Source organism: Sylvia atricapilla, chromosome 11 (assembly GCF_009819655.1).
Source record: "Sylvia atricapilla isolate bSylAtr1 chromosome 11, bSylAtr1.pri, whole genome shotgun sequence".
NCBI lineage: Eukaryota > Metazoa > Chordata > Aves > Passeriformes > Sylviidae > Sylvia > Sylvia atricapilla.
Window position 1 is genome coordinate 20933143 of NC_089150.1, and position 16991 is coordinate 20950133.

The 16991-nt window shown below is 51.2% G+C and overlaps 2 long non-coding RNA genes across 2 annotated transcripts in view; both read right to left on the reverse strand.

Annotated features, from left to right (window-relative positions):
- Positions 1 to 16991, reverse strand: part of LOC136366112 (uncharacterized) — a 199297-nt gene that overhangs the window by 18842 nt on the left and 163464 nt on the right. The gene's annotated exons all lie outside the window — the stretch shown is intronic.
- LOC136366111 (uncharacterized) lies at positions 693 to 8774 on the reverse strand. The gene is made up of 3 exons (XR_010744464.1): positions 8500 to 8774; positions 3108 to 3211; positions 693 to 1467 (listed from the first exon to the last, which is right to left on the reverse strand). It is a non-coding gene; the product is annotated as an uncharacterized lncRNA (long non-coding RNA).

Consider the following 16991-nt stretch of genomic DNA (forward strand, 5'->3'; position numbering starts at 1 on the left):
GTCTCTACTGCTGCTGCAACCCTTCCTGCACTGCTTGCTGTGCATTCTTGAACCACTGCCTGTTTTACAAGGGTCCTTGCCATGCTGTCACCTCACCTTTGCACAGCCCAGAATACACACATGGAAAAGGCAAAGCAACTATGAGCAGATCCCATCTACTGGGTGGAATCCAGACAGATCCAGATGAGAAATAACCTGGTGAGACAAGACTGCTGAACCAGCAGCTGCAGTGGGTAGCACAGATTATTTAAACCTCTTGTAAACATACCACTTATATTTATAAAATGTTAGATACCTAACACGAAAGCTTTCAAGGCATTTGTACTGCCAAAATCAAACTCACTGGTGTTTCTCTGCCTGAGCCTTCCCTGTAGATACCTTACCAGCTGCAATTATGTTAAGTCTAAAGTCTAGACACTTGTGCAGCAACTGAAACTTATGGTCAGAAACCAGGTCTGGAATTAGCAGAGCTCCTGCACACTCAGCAGTAAACAGGTATTCCCCACCTGCAGTGAAGTCTTGCACCAAAGCTCTTAAACAAAAGTTAATACTAGAATAATTAACATTAAAATTAAAATGTTGGAATTATAGTGAAGACCAAACACGGCCTTGAGTTTATTTCAACGTGGGCAGTGTTTTCCTTTAAAACTCACATCTTCATTTAGGAGAAAGTAAAGGCAATTCACCATCAGTTGCACAAAATGCTGTATTTTATTAACCACATCAAAAAGTACAGTTAAATTCACACAAAAATGTTCAATATAAGCAATACTTAACATGTTTATAAGCTAGGGCTGTGTCTGATTTGCAATTTAATGAGCGGCTGGTGTGAGCACAGCACATTAATGCTGCCAGGTGCTCAGAACTGAAATCTCTGTATCCCACAGAACAGAGTCCAGCCAGAGCCCCACCAGAACCGTTGCTGTGGTGCAGAGCACTTACGTCAAAAACCGTAACAGTTCCATGAAAAAGCACACCACCATTCTGAACGGAGAGCTCCCCCCTGCAGGGCTGTAAATAATGCACCACTGAGCTTGTTTCACTCAGAGTGGCCATGCCTGGTGAGAGCTCCAGCTTTCAGGGGAGCTCCATGGAGTCTGGTACTTCTGGGGAAGGAAAACTGCAGGTTTTCCACCTGAAATGCACCAAGCCCAAGGAAGGTGTATTCCAGCTCCCTGTGAGCACATAGTACCAGTACCTTGATGTTCAGAAGTTCATCTTCACCCTAACCTCAGGGGCCTCCAGCTTTGAAAGGAGCTGCCCTCCCAGCACAGCCCAGTGTCACCAATGTCACCATGCTGCATTGCAGCCAGCATTCCTACACTTCCATTTGGGACCAAATCTGCCAAGACACAGCTCTCGTGAAGCCTCAGCACACTTGGAATACCTTGTCCTTTCTCTCCATGTCCCAAAGCTGCAGAGGTTTGCAGGCTGAAGCCCAAACGGTCCTGGTGTTATAATAAAGCCCTAAGAAAGGCAGCAGGTTGTATAGTTACCTCCTTGTGAGCAAAATCCCTGCCCTAAAACTATGCAACCTACTACCTCTTCCTAGGAGCCCCACGCTTCCTCTGGGCAGTTCTTCACTCTCTGCAGGGCTTTATCTCCCCAGCTGCTCTGCTCTTCTGCCCTGGCTGGGCACACACTCCGGGGTGACAATGACACACACTGCCTGCAACACTCACCGACAGCTCCATCTGCACCCTGCCGAAGCTGAACTTCCCACCCCAAAACACATTTATTTCCTGGCATTTTTTGTTCCTGCTTGCTGGGTGTGCTAGCACAGAACCAGTTACAGGCCGGGTGCAGCAAGCACAGCAGGAGGAAAGAGAATGCAATCAACTTTAAAAGCCTTTTTATACAAACAATAGCACCTCAGAGAAAAGTGCTGGCTCGTGGATGCTCAAACTCCACAGCTTCACCCCAGAAAGGTGAGAGGTCAGTTTTGGCCAGAATTAGCCAACACTTAGACTTTGATTTACATCTGGAAAAGCTGCAGAAAAACGTGCAGACTTATTAATGAAGGATAATTTTAAGTTTTCCCTCCAAGTTCTACCAAGCACTTGGGGGTGATGGAGTTTAAATGCATTATGGAAATTGGGATGTCAGAAGAGTTTAAGTCCCAATGAACAAATCTGAGCTTACTCTATTTTACGTTCTCCTAACTGGCTTGGAATAACTTCCCTCTGTGGAGTGTTCCTCCCTCCACCTAAAGTATGGCATTTTCCATTCCCAGGCAGTACTGCCACTCACCTTGGGAGAAAAGTCATGTTAAGTCAGAGCTATCCTGCGGAGTTGCACCATTCCCCACTGACTGTCAGTCCTGCACACCCTGCCACTGCTGCTTCACAACCCTCAATTCATCTGCTTTCACTCCAGGAGTATTTTTAGCCCAGGACTGGCTGCAAGGGAGCGTAGTTTGTTTTACTCCTCAGGGAAGGCAATAGATTGTATAGTTATCTCCTGAACAGGGTAAAATAACTACCCTACAACTATACAATCTACTACCTCACTCTGACAGAGAAGCACAGACCTCAGCAAGAGCTCAGCAGCCAACCTCAGCTTCCTTCTGAAGGATGTTTGATACAACACCCCAACAACTGGAACACCAGGAGTCTCGCTTTGATTACCCCACTGTACACATACAGGAATAATCTGAATATTTTATTCATTAGAGCAGAAAAATTAATGCAGAATGAAACCTAACTTTTCTGAGAACTAGAAAAGTCTCAACACAATTCCCACAGCTATTACACAAGTATTTTGTCCTGTCACAGGCACCACAAGTACAGAAGTTCAGCAAAATCTGACACTGAGCTTAAAACTGAGAAGTTTCCACTGTTGCTGATCTGCTGCTTTAGGAAAGACAGTAGATTGTATAGTTATCTCCCAGTGGTGGGTATGACCCTAAAACTATACAACCTACTACCTCATCCCACAGTGCAGGCATCTTCAGAGCAGGGGCAGGATTGCTGCTTCAGTCAAGACAAGTCAGGCTAGCTGCAGACAGCATTCATAACAGTCACCACAGAAAAAGCCTTCCTCCTGCTCCCCCTAGTCACAGAAGGAATTTCTGTTAAAAATAAGGTTTCTTAATGTCAAAATTTTACCAATTGCTTGGGTCTTAGGTAAGTAAGTTGTAGCAGTCATAGCAACTAGATTCGTTAAACTTCTGTTGAATCACCAGTCATGTTCCACAGGTGCCACTTCTCACCTGAAATGAGAAGAAATGGCTGTCAGTGACACTGCAGGCAGATACACATTTCTTCCTCTTCAGAACTTAAAAATAATGTAATCTAGGACCACAGCTATGTGACTGATTTATACAATCAGGATGAGGCCCTAATATTTGTAATCCTGATTAAATAAATATTATTACAGAGAGCGACCTTTCCACCTGTTGTAACAATAGGTTAAAAAAATTTAAAAAAATAAAATCATGCACTGTCTAAAGTACTGCTTGGAGCTTTTTCTGCTAGTCTTAAACTACATTAAGCCTTGTGCACAGGAATTCTTTTATTAGAAACAAAACTCAAAAGTGTTACGGCCTCTACCCTGACATTTAGCTGTTAAACTGCCTTACCAAAAGGCCACTGAAAAGGCATGTTGTCCCATCAGAAAGGAGTCTGAGTTTCTCTAACTGCTGCTGATGTAACTTTAAAGCCAATTTCCACATTAACACAACTCCACATCATCTTGGAATACTGAAATGAGAACACTTGCCAGACAGATGTGTGACTCAGAATCCCCTTCACAGCAAGGACAGCTCCAGAACAGGGCTGCAAAGGAAAACGACTGTTTGTCCAGGTAATTTATACAATAGCTGAAAACGTTTAGAGAAAAGCAGTTTTTAAAACATGAAATAGATTTCACTGCCCCTGGCTCCCTGCTGTTTTCAGCCCACTCTCCAAACAAAGGCTGCTCAGAACAAGAGCACCCTGATGCCCGTTGGTGTCCTTGCCAAGCACACAGCGCGTGATCCCGTGCACTCACACAAAGGGATGACGTTATTCCTTGGACAGACACAAAATCAAATTACTTTCCAGCCCCCTCAGTGCCTTACTACAGAATCCTTATACAAACAGTGATGACAAATCTGGGTGAATCAACCGTCAAATCTCACTAGTAACTGGTAGAAATCCTCTTATTTGCTTTTCTAACTTACACATCTACCAGGAAATAAACTTCAGCGTGGATACGAGGGCCTGGTCCCAATGCCCAAAGCAGGAACAGATCAGAACAGCAGCTCTGGGTCACAGTCAAACCTTTACAGAGCACCAGCCCCCATCACATCCTTTTAAATCAGCTCCAGCAGAGCTGACATTCAGCAGAGAAGCTGCCATTGCTTTCAGTTCCCTGTTCCTGTATCTCAGCCTTCAGCAGCTGAGCAGAATCCCTGTGAATTCCCATTCCCCCAGGGGGAGAGGCCCTGGCCAGGGAGCTGAGCTGCACAGCACCAACGCTGCATCTGATGCTGATGGTTCTGAGAGGTACTGAAAATGTTGGAAGCATTTTGAAAACCTGGACGGGTGTTATACACCTGTTTACATTTGACAAAATATAAGGCAGTACTTCTGCATTTCTTTTTAAAATTAAGCCTGAAGACACAAGGATTAAAATAAACCTAGAAATTGATCAGTACCTCTCCACCTTTAGATAAAGCTTAGCTGCAAATCTAACCAACCTGTCATGTACCAAACAACTTTTATTTTTAGTATTCTGCTTTACATTAATACTGCATTTTGGGGCATTTTTAACTTGTGGATTATTTCTAACAGTCTTTTCAAGCTGCATCACCTACACTGCCATGCTCTTGGACAGGTGAGATCTGCCAGGTCCCCTTGGGAGCCTGCTGTGTGCTGCTGCTCTCAGGCCATTCATTAGGGGTTCTGGCAGTCCCAGCAGCAGGGAAGCCTGACAAATTATCCTGCTGGCACAGCCTCCACTGAGCTGGTGTTCTCATCCCCTGTGAATCCAGAGCTGCTGATGTCACAGCCAGTGCAGCACAGGAGCTCGGGGCCATGCACCTGCACATTCACGTTCACTCTTTCAGCACAATGCACCGTGAGAGACAAGCTTTAAACAATCCCTGGGTCATCTGCTTTCCCTGTTAAAGAAAAGCCAGGTTCCCAAGGTCTGCTTTTCCTGCTAGCATGAGTTTAAAACCCCCAGAGCAGTGGGGGTTATGGGGATGGACAACCTGAGCAGCCTCAGCTCCCAATCCTGAGGCTTGCAGCTCTGGCCTGCACAGCTCCCACCACACGATGGAGCTCCGGGATTTACAGAGCAGCTCCAACACCAATTCCTCAGCTTTACCCCAGGATTCCAGCAGCTCTGCCTGCACTGAAGCCACAATCCCTGAATCCCAGGAGCTTCTGCTGAGTGAACGTCCCTTCTTCAGCCGTGCTGAGCATCCCAAGTGACTGATGCAGCTCCTGCTCAAATGTGCTCATTCCAAGGGGTTTTTGTGAGACTGGAGTGCACAACAGGAAGAAAGGGAGCAGCACAATTAATACAAATTTAATCATTCCTGGTACTGCTTCCCCTCACTCCACTCAGGCACCTCTGCACTGCCTGTTGTCACAGGCACATCTCAGCCCCTCTTCCTAAAACAGGCTCAGGAAAATCAGATGGCAACTGACACAAAAGTTTCAGCACAAACTAAAAACATTTCCTTCTTATTCAGTTTTGGATTGTACCTTCTTTTGTCTTAATATGCTAATGTGAAGGTAACACCTTCCAGCTCAAGCCCAGGCATCTCTATTTCCCCTGCTTAGACCCCAAATTGAAAGATTTAATACCTCTTTCTGCACCTGCCAGCCCCCTGAGCAGCCATAAGGCTGGAGCAAGAGTAAATCAGAGCAGAAAGCTGCTCTGAACTGGGAGATTGTACCAAGGGGAAAAGGAGAACAAGCAGTTCCAGCACAGACAAATGCACTGATGTGCTCCTGGGCAGCACCACAGTCCACACAGCCAGACAGAGATACGTGTCCACAATGACATTTTTTCGAATTTTTTACACAACATTAACAGCATTGACTGCTACCAATAATGTCTTTATCGACTGCCTCAATTGGAAATGCAGGGATTTTTCCCAAAATCTCTATCCCACTTGCATTTAATTAACACATAGCATTCTGGCTTTAAGTCATTATCACAAGATACTACTGCTGTGCTACAGTTTCAATTAGTGTGTTTGGTTTCAATTTATTTTTCTAACCATGTAGTTATAGATGGGATATATACCTATCATAAATATATTATATTTATATAAGTATCCAGAAACCATGGCCTGAGAGAAATAGAAGTCACCATGAGAATGGCTGCACCAAAATAAACAATGTTCTACTTCTCTTCCAGTACTCCTCTCTCAGTACACAGAATAAAGGCAGATACTAATAAATAAATAAATGTGGACTTTACCTTCAAACATTACAAAGGCCTCAGTGCCATTCTCACAGGAAAGCACCAGTTTGGTTATCTGCTCCTGCTCCAAACATCAATGCGTGTGTGTGTGTGTATGTATATATATATAAATGAAATACACACCTGTGTATTTACTCCCTAGATTTGTGTCTCTTAAGACATGCTAGGAACAAGCAGGCTTTTTCTGCAAAAAGTTTACATATTATAATGATTACGCAAATTCAGCAAGAAAGTTAGCGCACAAAAATATTTCAAGATTGCTGTGTTATGTTATTAATTGGCAATATAATAAGACATTTATTGCCTTCTCTAAGCGCTGGGAGCCTTTCACTATTTGCAAATGAACTGTTGTTTTCCACTAGTAAAAACAGAGGGAAATACAGAAGATATTTATCAAAAGGAAAGTGAAGTAAGGACACAGCTCATTGCAGTAGGAATGCAAGTGAAAGTGAAAGCAAGTGAACTCATGTTTTATCTAAACTTCCCTTCCACTAAGGAAGTACTAAATCTCCAGTATTAGTATGCAAAATCATTTCCTAGTATGACCCATGTGAATTGAGGTTGCACATAAGATACAGAGTACCACTTGGGAAAAACACAGTGAAAAAAATCACAGCCAGCAATTTTCTATTAAAAATATCATAATACAGCTATTTACCAAGCCCTTCATCATGAAGCTAACTATCATAGGGCAAAAAAACCCAACCCTCATTAGCCCATTATTGCCTGTTGAATGCAGCAAGGTTGAACCACCACTGCAAAAAAACTTCTTGGGAGTTCAGACTATTTAACACCTGAGCGTTGCTGTGAACAAAACTGGCCAAATTTAACAACAGAAGCCCCAACAGCAAATAACTGTTTGGCAAGGCCCCTACCAGCTGGGGATGTTTGAATCTGCCTTGTTTCTTAAGTATTATTTCTGTTACTGCTTTTGAAGAGACAGATTGATTTGCTCCAAAATTTTGTGATCGATTCAATTTGCCCCACTGCTGCTACTGAGCAGTGTTCCTGTGTACTTTCTGAATGGGAGTAATTTTCCCCTGCCAGTTAAGCACTTCAGTGACAAAACTGCCTGTGCAGAGGAGTGGAGAGAGGAGCACCAACAAGGTGGGGCAGGCACATCCCTAAACAAGGCTTATCCCGACCTTGAGCATCAGGTTGAGTTTTCCCTCCTGAAATAAATCACAGAAAATCACAGAACTGTTAAGGTTGGAAGGGACCTCTGGAAATCATCCAGCCCCAGGCCCTGCCAAGGCAGGGTCACCCAGAGCAGGTGACACGGGAACAGGTCCAGGTGGGTTTGGAATGTCTCCATGCCCTCCCTGAGCAGCCTCGTTCAGTGTTCTGCCATCCTTATGTAAAGTTGTAACACAAAATCATAAAAATACAATTTGATGGGGGTAACACCTTCAGGTCAAACTGACCGAGATGTGCCGGAACCAAGCCCCCAGCAGCAGCTGTGGCGTGCCAGGGCCGGGACCTGCTCTGTGCCACCCCCAGCCCTGCCAGGGAACCCGCGTGTGCCGAGCCTGGAGCCGGCCCGGCGCCGAGCCGCCCGTGCCGAGGGCAAGAGCAGCTCCTGCACCGCCCCGGGGCCAACCAGAGCTCCGGGTACGGGTCACACCGCGGCACTCTGCGGTCACACCGGGCCACCTCTGCTCCCCCGGGTGCTGTGCTCAGGTGCGCAGCCAGCCCCAGCCCGGCCCGGCCGCGATGTGCCCGTGTCACACGCCGGGGCAGGCCCGCACTGGCACCGCTGGCCGCCGACCCGCTTCCAGCAGAGCGGCGGCTGAGGGAGCGGGCGGGAGCGGCCGGGGCGACGGGCCCGCGAAGGCACGGCCCCTCGCTGGGGATGGTGCTCGGTAGAAACGACAGCCCCGGGCCACCCGGCACGGGCTGGGCCGCCAAGGCACTTCCACCTACTTCCTAAGCGATTTCCTTCACCTTTCGGCCCTCGGTGCAGGCTGAGCCCCCGCTGCCGCCCTCTCGGTGGCGGGGCAGGGCCGAGCCCCCCCAGCCCCGGTACCGGGGGGCCTCCCCCGGCCAAGATCCCCCCCGGCCCCGGCAGTGACGTACCTGGCGCTGGCGGCTCCCGGGGGCGGCACTTCCGGACCTTCCAGTAAGCCTGGAGGAGAGCGGGGGAGAACGGGGGGAAAAGGCATCGATGAGGGGAATAAGGACAATGAACCGGGCCCGCGGCAGAGGCGGCGGAGAGGCCGGGCCGAGGCTGCCGAGGCTCCCGCGCCCGCCCGTACGGGCCCTTCGACTCAGTCCCGCCGCGCCCCCCCTCTCCCCAGCGCGCCCCGACCCCGCGGCCTATCCCGCGCCCGCCCGGCCCCGCGGCCGCCGCCCGGCCCCGCCGCCCCGGTACTTGCGGGACCCGGATGGAGTCGCGGCCGCTGCGGCCGCCGCTCCCGCGGCACCACGGGAAGGGCGCCACGCCCCGCCCGCCGCAGCCGCCGCCCGCCCGTCCATCACCCGGCGCCTCCAGCGCCCATTGGCTGCGGGGCCAAAAGAGCCCGCCCCCGCGCGGGAATACAGCTTCTCATTAGTCGGCTATGAATAGGGCCCCGCCCCCTCCGCCATTTATTTCGGGCGCGTTCCGCGGCGCTCCCGTAATGGCGCCCCCGGCGGCCGCCGCTCCCCGCCTGCCCCGGGCCGCGCCCGCCCTTCCCCGCCTCCACCTCGGCCCGGCCCTGCCGGGTGTGCGGCCCGGCCGCTGCGTGCGGCATGGCCGCAGTCACGGCCTTAGGGACCGAGGCCTCCCCAGGGCACAGCATCAGAGAATCATCCGGGGAGAAAGAGCCCTTTAATGTCGCCCAGCGCTGACACTGACCCGGCACACGCAGACACCTTCTGCACAGCCCCAGGGATGGTGACTCCAGCACAGCCCCTCCAGTGCCTGAACACCTGAGCACTGAGAGCACTTTCCTGACATTTGAATTTCCCCTGTCTCAGCTCACGTTTGCCGTGACCTTCTCACTGCACAGCACCACCTCACTGGGGTCCAAATAACCTTTTCTGGTTACGCTCCTGAAGGATTTTTGTAACGTTTGGGGGATGCACAGGGTCTGTAGGGAGCATCAGAGCCTTTCAGAGGAGGAGAAGTGGTCCTTCAGCTCCTTAGTGTGTCTGCAATATCAGTCATCAGGAATAATAAAAGCTCATAGAGAGAAATGCTGTGTTTAAAATAGAACTTCAAACATAACATTTGTTTACCACGTCTCAATTTTCAAAAGATTTTTGGGTTCTCGACTTTTGGGAGGATCTTGATTCTAATAAAGATAAATATTGGCTATAACACCCAATTATAATGTTTATTATTATCTACAACTATATATAATTATATTCAGTGTAAAATTATGGAGTAAATAAGTAAAACTGTGTGAATTCACAATCTATTCTTGTCAGAATTTTTTTCTTTTAGGATTTTTTTTAATAATTAAACTCATCAGGTCTTAACAATTTTTAAAAAGTTTATAGAGTTGGAATGATGAAGTTTTTGTGTGCCTTGTGTCCTGCCTCACTTCAAAAGTAGTGATTTTTATCTCAGATTCAGGAAGAGAACGAGTGCCTTGGCTAGACTTCTGTACCATAATGCTATTTATTTTACTAAAATCACTTTGATATTAAAACTATAAATATATATGTAAAATATATAGAGTAAGGACTTTGTGAGGTATTGATCAACAGCTAGAATTTCCAATAAATACATTTTCAAATTCGTAGGGAGTTAACACTTATAGGATAGAAAATGTGCAGATAACTAAAATGAAAACAAACTAAGAAAAATTCATACCAGGTTTATGTTTTCTCCATGTTCTTTAAATATTTGGGATGACTGTCTTTTTTTCCTGACTACAGATTTTTTAAGTTCAATTTTAAATCTCTCCAGTGTGCCTTCAATTACACGATTTCATAGCAGGTCAACACGTTCCTCCATCCCTCAAATAAGTTATTTACAAAGGAAATAATACGTAAAATAGTTTGAGTGATGCAGGAACACTTTACTTCTCTAATAATTCAGTGCAATGCAGAAAAACACTTGCCTGAGAATTGAATAGTTCTTGTGACAGTATGATTTGGGTGCTGCTTTTAGCCAGGGGTATAGAAACCACGTAAGCCAATCCTCATCTATTTTAAATCCACCGTGTGTTGTACAGCAGCTAGGAAATTAAGGGAAATGGATTACTGACTAAAAGAAAAGCAGGTAAATGGGCAGGTGTAATGATGCATGAGCAGTGCCCACCCACACACTGATCAGACCTTCCTTTGGGGATGACGAGGCCTGGTGGCGATGTCATTCGTGCTCCAAACCCAGCACTGAGCCCTCAGCACACACTAGGTGTCAGTGCTGCTGCTGCCTGCAACAGCGGGAATCAGTGACCTGAATTTGGGACTAGACATTGCTATTGCAGGTACAACCAAGAAATAACTCATTTGTCCAATGTCATATAGCTGAGAGTTCTTGTGAAGAAAAACAGGCTGGATGCAACTGACTGGCAAGACATGCTCTCCATACTGGGAGGGCACCTCTTCGGATCCATTACCCAGCCTTGAGGTCACAAGAGACTGCTGTCAAAGTAGGCTGAGGTCCCAGCAGGCTCTGAGGTGACATCAGGCTGAGGTCACAGCAGGCTCTGAGGTGACATCAGGCTGAGGTCACAGCAGGCTCTGAGGTGACACCAGGCTGAGGTCACAGCAGGCTCTGAGATGACATCAGGCTGAGGTCACAGCAGGCTCTGAGGTCACAGAGGCCCCAGAGCCCCGTGGTTGCACAGCACCACAGGGACCCAGCAGTCAGTTCCTGACCTCAACTGCTGCGGCAGCAGCGGCGGCGGCGGTGCTGACATTGGGACATTGCTGTGAGGACAGCGGTGGCAGCAAGAGCTGGGCACTGGCTCAGGGCAAGGCACCATGGCCCTTGCTCTGCGCCTCTTGCTCCTGCTCCTGCTGGCAGTGGCCCTGCCTGCCAGGGCTGCCCAGGCTGCTCCGTGGCGAGCGTGGGGAGCAGGTGAGCCGGGGCCTGGCTGCCCTTTCCCGGGACAGCGCTCCCTTCTCCCCGGGGAGCCTTGGGGATGGTTTTCCCCAGCCTGTAGGGAGGGTTTCCTCTGGGAGGGAGAGAGCTCCAATGGGGCCTGGGCTGCTCCAGTGTCCTCTCCAAGGATGCTGAACAGGGCGTGCAAAGAGTGTGGAGAGTGAGCAGAGCCAGCCCAGAGCTCCCCAGGCCCCTCTGCAGCTTTGGCCCTGTCCCCTGACATCTGCCTGCCACCGCCTGACCCGACCCCCTGGCAGTGCCCCGTTCCCTAAGGCAGAAGGGGATCCCAGCACTCCATGGAAATGCTTCTCAACTTGCTCCCTTCTAGACTGGGATCAGGAAATGGATGATCTGGAACGCCTGGTGAAGAATGGTTTGCAGTTCTTTAAGGATATTGAAGGCAAGTTCTCAGCTTGCCTTTCCTGACTGACAAATCAGTGAAACTGTGACAAGAGCTCACTCCTGTGCCCTTTTCCTTAACATCACCTCAGGGTTGAAGGACTCTGGAAACCTTTTCCTGCTCCCTTCTGAAGCCCTGAGTGGTCCCACAGGATCACTGTCAATGGCAGGAAGGAGCATTGAGCTGTCAATCCTCTTCCCGTGTGCAATGCCAGGGTGTCCTTCCGTGTGCTCTGTGCAGCCACGGAGAAGAGCAGAGAGGGAAGGGGCCGGGCCCAGGGCTGTGGCCCGGGGCTGTGCCTTGGGTGGCTCCTTTGGCAGCCCCAGGGAGCCTGAGGATCTCCTGCAGTGCCACGGGAGCTCTTCAGTCCTGCTTTTCTTTGCAGCTGAACCTCTTCATCGCAGTGATCTGGCTCCGCAACCCACATCCAAGACAGAGCCTGTGGGAGATGCTGAGGGTAGGTCAAGTCCTTTCCCCTGGGAAAGGTGCCAGCTCAGAGCCCACAGCTCGGCCAGGGGGGCATCGCTGGCAGTGCCAGGACAGAGCCGTGCCAGTGTGTGCCCTCACTGGGCACGATCCTCTCACTGCTCCTGTGGCTCAGTGCTGCCCGTGCAGAGCAGCAGAGGTGACAGAAGCTTCTGTGACTCTTGAGTTACAGCTGTGTTTGCAGGGAGGACTTTTCCAGCTCCTTTGCTGGGTGCTGCACACAAGCCCAGCTCCCATCGCAGGGGTGAGTCGTGTTTCCCTGCTGACCCCACAGGCTGAGCCCTGGGTTTGTGGGATCTGTTCCTGGATAATGGAAACACTTTGTCCTAAGGTCCTCCAACAGGGAAGTACAATGCTACAGGAGCGAAGAAACCCCATGAACCATCTGAACCCATGAGGCAAATGCTGAAGGAAATGCTGCAGGGAGGACCAGGTGGGTTCATGTCCCTGAGCCTTCTCCTGACACTCCCAGCCGGGGCCTTGCTCTGCACCTCTGGACACGCCGTGCCCGGCACAGCGGGAAGGGATCCATGGCAGCCTCGCTGCCCCACTGCTGCTTTCACAGCCTGCAGGGCTGTTTCCCAGCCTGGCCTGGCTGCAGCTTCCCCCCAGCTCTGCAGGAAGGCATTGGGCATCAGCAGACAGGGAGCCCAAAGTGCACCAGGGGCCAAGCACGCCCTGAGATCCCTGCAGTTTCCCGGGCTCTGGGTAGATCAGGTGTAGGGGCTGTTTGGGGAAGGGACCAGCCCAGGACACTCCCAAAATCCTGAGTGCTTTCTCATCCTTATCCATTCTTTTCACAAATATTGCCTCCTAAAGATGCCACCTCCCAAATGGGGAACATGTCCATCTGATCCAGCTGTCTCCCTTCCATTCTCCAGAAATGAAAGGAGAGGATGTGCACAAGGAAGAATTTCCCAGAGGAAGCAGTGGCTCCACGGCAGCCTCTGCTGCAGGAAGGGAGCCGATGCCAGGCACACTCACAGCAGGTAATTGCTGAGCCTCTGGGCCTGAGGCCTGCTGAAGCCTGAGCTGCCATCTCTGCTGCTTGGCAGTGCCTGCCCCCCAGGGACGTTGCCCAGGGCATGGAAAGACTGTGGAGGGTGACCAGAGCCAGCCCAGAGATCCCCAGGCCCCTCTGCAGCTTTGGCCCTGTCCATTGACATCTGTCTCCCACGGCCTGACCCGACCCCCTGGCAGTGCCCCGTTCCCTAAGGCAGAAGGGGATCCCAGCACACTCTGAAAAAGGTTCTCATCTGTGCTCCTTTCTAGATCAGGCTCCTGGGGAGGCTTCCCCATTAGCTTGGCTGGATAAAGTTTTGAAGCCCTCCAAGCCCCGTGTAGGTACGTTCTCAGTGTCCCACCAAGCAAATATCATTGACAACCTGGCAGGAAGCAGATGACAGAAATTTCTGTGGCTCTTCAGCTACAGGGGTGTCTGCAGAGAGGAATTCTGCACCACCTTTCCGGGTTGCTGCAGGCAAGCCCAGCTCCCATCGCAGAGGTGAGTCGTGTGTCCCTGCTGACCCCACAGGCTGAGCCCTGGGTTTGTGGGATCTGTTCCTGGAAAATGGAAATACTTTCTGTTAAGGTCCTCCAACGGGGAAGTACAAACGTAGAGGAGAGAAGGAATTGCTTGGGTCAAACAACATCCTGAAAAACATCGTGAACAACCTGCAGGGAGGACCAGGTGGGTTCATGTCCCTGAGCCTTCTCCTGACGCTCCCAGCCGGGGCCTTGCCCTGCACCTCTGGACACGCCGTGCCCGGCACAGCGGGAAGGGATCCATGGCAGCCTCGCTGCCCCACTGCTGCTTTCACAGCCTGCAGGGCTGTTTCCCAGCCTGGCCTGGCTGCAGCTTCTCCCCAGGCTCTGCAGGAAGGCATTGGGCATCAGCAGATAGGGAGCCCAAAGTGCACCAGGGGCCAGGCACACCCTGAGATCCCTGCAATTACCTGGGCTCTGGGTAGATCAGAAAGGGTGGCTGCTTGAAAGAGAGAGTGTCCTGGCCCAGTCCCAAGACCTGGGCATTTTTCTGGTCTATGTCTTTGCCAAATATTGCCTCCTGAAGATGCCAGTACCCAAATGGGGAATAGTTGCACCTGATCCAGCTGTCTCCCTTCCTTTCTCAAGTGATGGACCTAGAGGTCCTGTGGAAGGTGGCATTTCCCACTGGAAGCAGTCGAACATTCACAGCCTCTGCTGCAGAAAGGAAGGCGATGCCAGACATGGACACTACCAGAGAGACAGCCAGAGACAAAGACACAGGCACAGGCACAGGAACAGATAGAGAAGGTAATTGCTGTGACAGGCTCTGCCATCGCTGGGGCTGTGTGGCAGAAGCTCTTCCCCCAGCACCTGCTCTTGCACAGCCCAGCAGCAGCCCAAGCTGCAGGCACCTGGGCTTGGAGGCCGCTGGAGCTCGTTGACAGCCCCTGGGAAAGGGCACTGGTGCCCCAAGGTCCCTCTCGCTGCAGCTGCTCCCGGAGCTGGCCCTGAGTGCCCAGAGGCCCAAGGCACAGGAGCAGCCCCGAGCGGGAGCCCTGCCCTGAGCCCGGGGCCAGAGCCAGGCCTGGCACACAATGGAAATGGTTCCAATCTTGGTTTGCTTCTACATGGGGTTGCTGGGGAGGCTTCTCCATTGATTTGGCGGTATGAAGTTTGGAAGCCCTCTGGGCCTCCTGCTGATATGTTCTCGCTGTCCCACCAAGGAATAATCACTGTCAACCTGTCAGGAACCAGCTGACAGAATCTCCTCTGGCTCTTGAATTATAGGTGTGACTGCAGAGAGGACTTCTCCAGCTCCAGGACTGGATGCTACACACAAACCCAGCTCCCATGGCAGTGGTGAGTCATGTGTCCCTGATGACGCCACAGGCTGAGCCCGCGTTCTGTTCAATCCATTCCTCAGAAATGGAACTACTTTTTTTAAGATCCTACAACAGGAAAGACCAAACATATGGCAAAGAAGAAATTCCTGAGGCCATTTGACGTCATGTGGCAAATGCTGAAGGAAATGCTGCAGGGAGGACCAGGTGGGTTCATGTCCCTGAGCCTTCTCCAGACACTCCCAGCCGGGGCCTGGCTCTGCACCTCTGGACACGCCGTTCCCGGCACAGCGGGAAGGGATCCATGGCAGCCTGGCTGCCCCACTGCTGCTTTCACAGCCTGCAGGGCTGTTTCCCAGCCTGGCCTGGCTGCAGCTTCTCCCCAGGCTCTGCAGGAAGGCATTGGGCATCAGCAGACAGGGAGCCCAAAGCGCACCAGGGGCCAGGCACGCCCTGAGATCCCTGCAGTTTCCTGGGCTCTGGGTAGATCAGAAAAAGCAGCTGGGAGGCCCAGGCCTGTGAGCCTCGGCCTTTCCTGATGCTTATCAATGTCTTTCACAAGCATTGCCTGCTGAAGATGCCACTTCCCAAATGGGGAACATCTCCATCTGATCCAGCTGTGCTTTTCCTTTCTCCAGAAGTGGACGCAGAAGATGTGCTGAAGGCGGCGTTTCCTGGAGGAAGCAGTGGCTCCACGGCAGCCTCTGCTGCAGGAAGGGAGCCGATGCCAGGCACACTCACAGCAGGTAATTGCTGAGCCTCTGAGCCTGAGTCCTGCTGAGGCCTGAGCTGCCATCTCTGCTGCTTGGCAGTGCCTGCCCTCCAGGGTCGTTGCCCAGGACATGGAAAGAGTGTGGACAGTGACCAGAGCCAGCCCAGAGTTCCCCAGGCCCCTCTGCAGCTCTGGCCCTGTCCATTGACATCTGCCTCCCACTGACTGACCCGACCTCCAGGCAGTGCCACATTCCCTAATGCAGAAGGGGATCCCAGCACTCCATGGAAATGCTTCTCATCTGTGCTCCTTTCTAGATTGGGAACGTGACATGGATTATTTGGAAGCCCTCTTGGAAAATGGCTTGAAACTCTTGGAGGGTGCTGAAGGCAAGTACTGATTGTGCCTTTCCTGACTGACAAATCAGTGAAACTGTGACAAGAGCTCACTCCTGTGCCCTTTCCATTAACATGATATCAGTGTTGGAGGGCTCTGGAAACCTTTTCCTGCTCCCTTCTGGAGCCCTGAGTGGTCCCACAGGATCACTGTCAGTGGCAGGAAGGAGCATTGAGCTGTCAATCCTCTTCCCGTGTGCAATGCCAGGGTGTCCTTCCGTGTGCTCTGTGCAGCCACGGAGAAGAGCAGAGAGGGAAGGGGCCGGGCCCAGGGCTGTGGCCCGGGGCTGTGCCTTGGGTGGCTCCTTTGGCAGCCCCAGGGAGCCTGAGGATCTCCTGCAGTGCCACGGGAGCTCTTCTGTCCTGCCTTTCTTTGCAGCTGAACCTCTTCATCGCAGTTATCCGGCTTCACAACCCACATCCAAGACAGGGCCTGTGGGAGATGCTGAGGGTAGGTCAAGTCCTTTCCCCCTGGGAAAGATGCCAGCTCAGAGCCCACAGCTCGGCCAGTGGGGCAGAGATGGCACAAGCTTCTGTGGCTGTTGACTTACAGGTGTGTCTGCAGAGAGAAATTCTCCAGGCCATCAGCTGGTTACCCCACAGGAGCCCAGCTCCCATCGCAGGGGTGAGTCGTGTGTCCCTGCCTACGCCACAGGCTGAGCCCTGCGGTTGTGAGATCTGTTCCAGGAAAATGGAAATACTTTCTGTT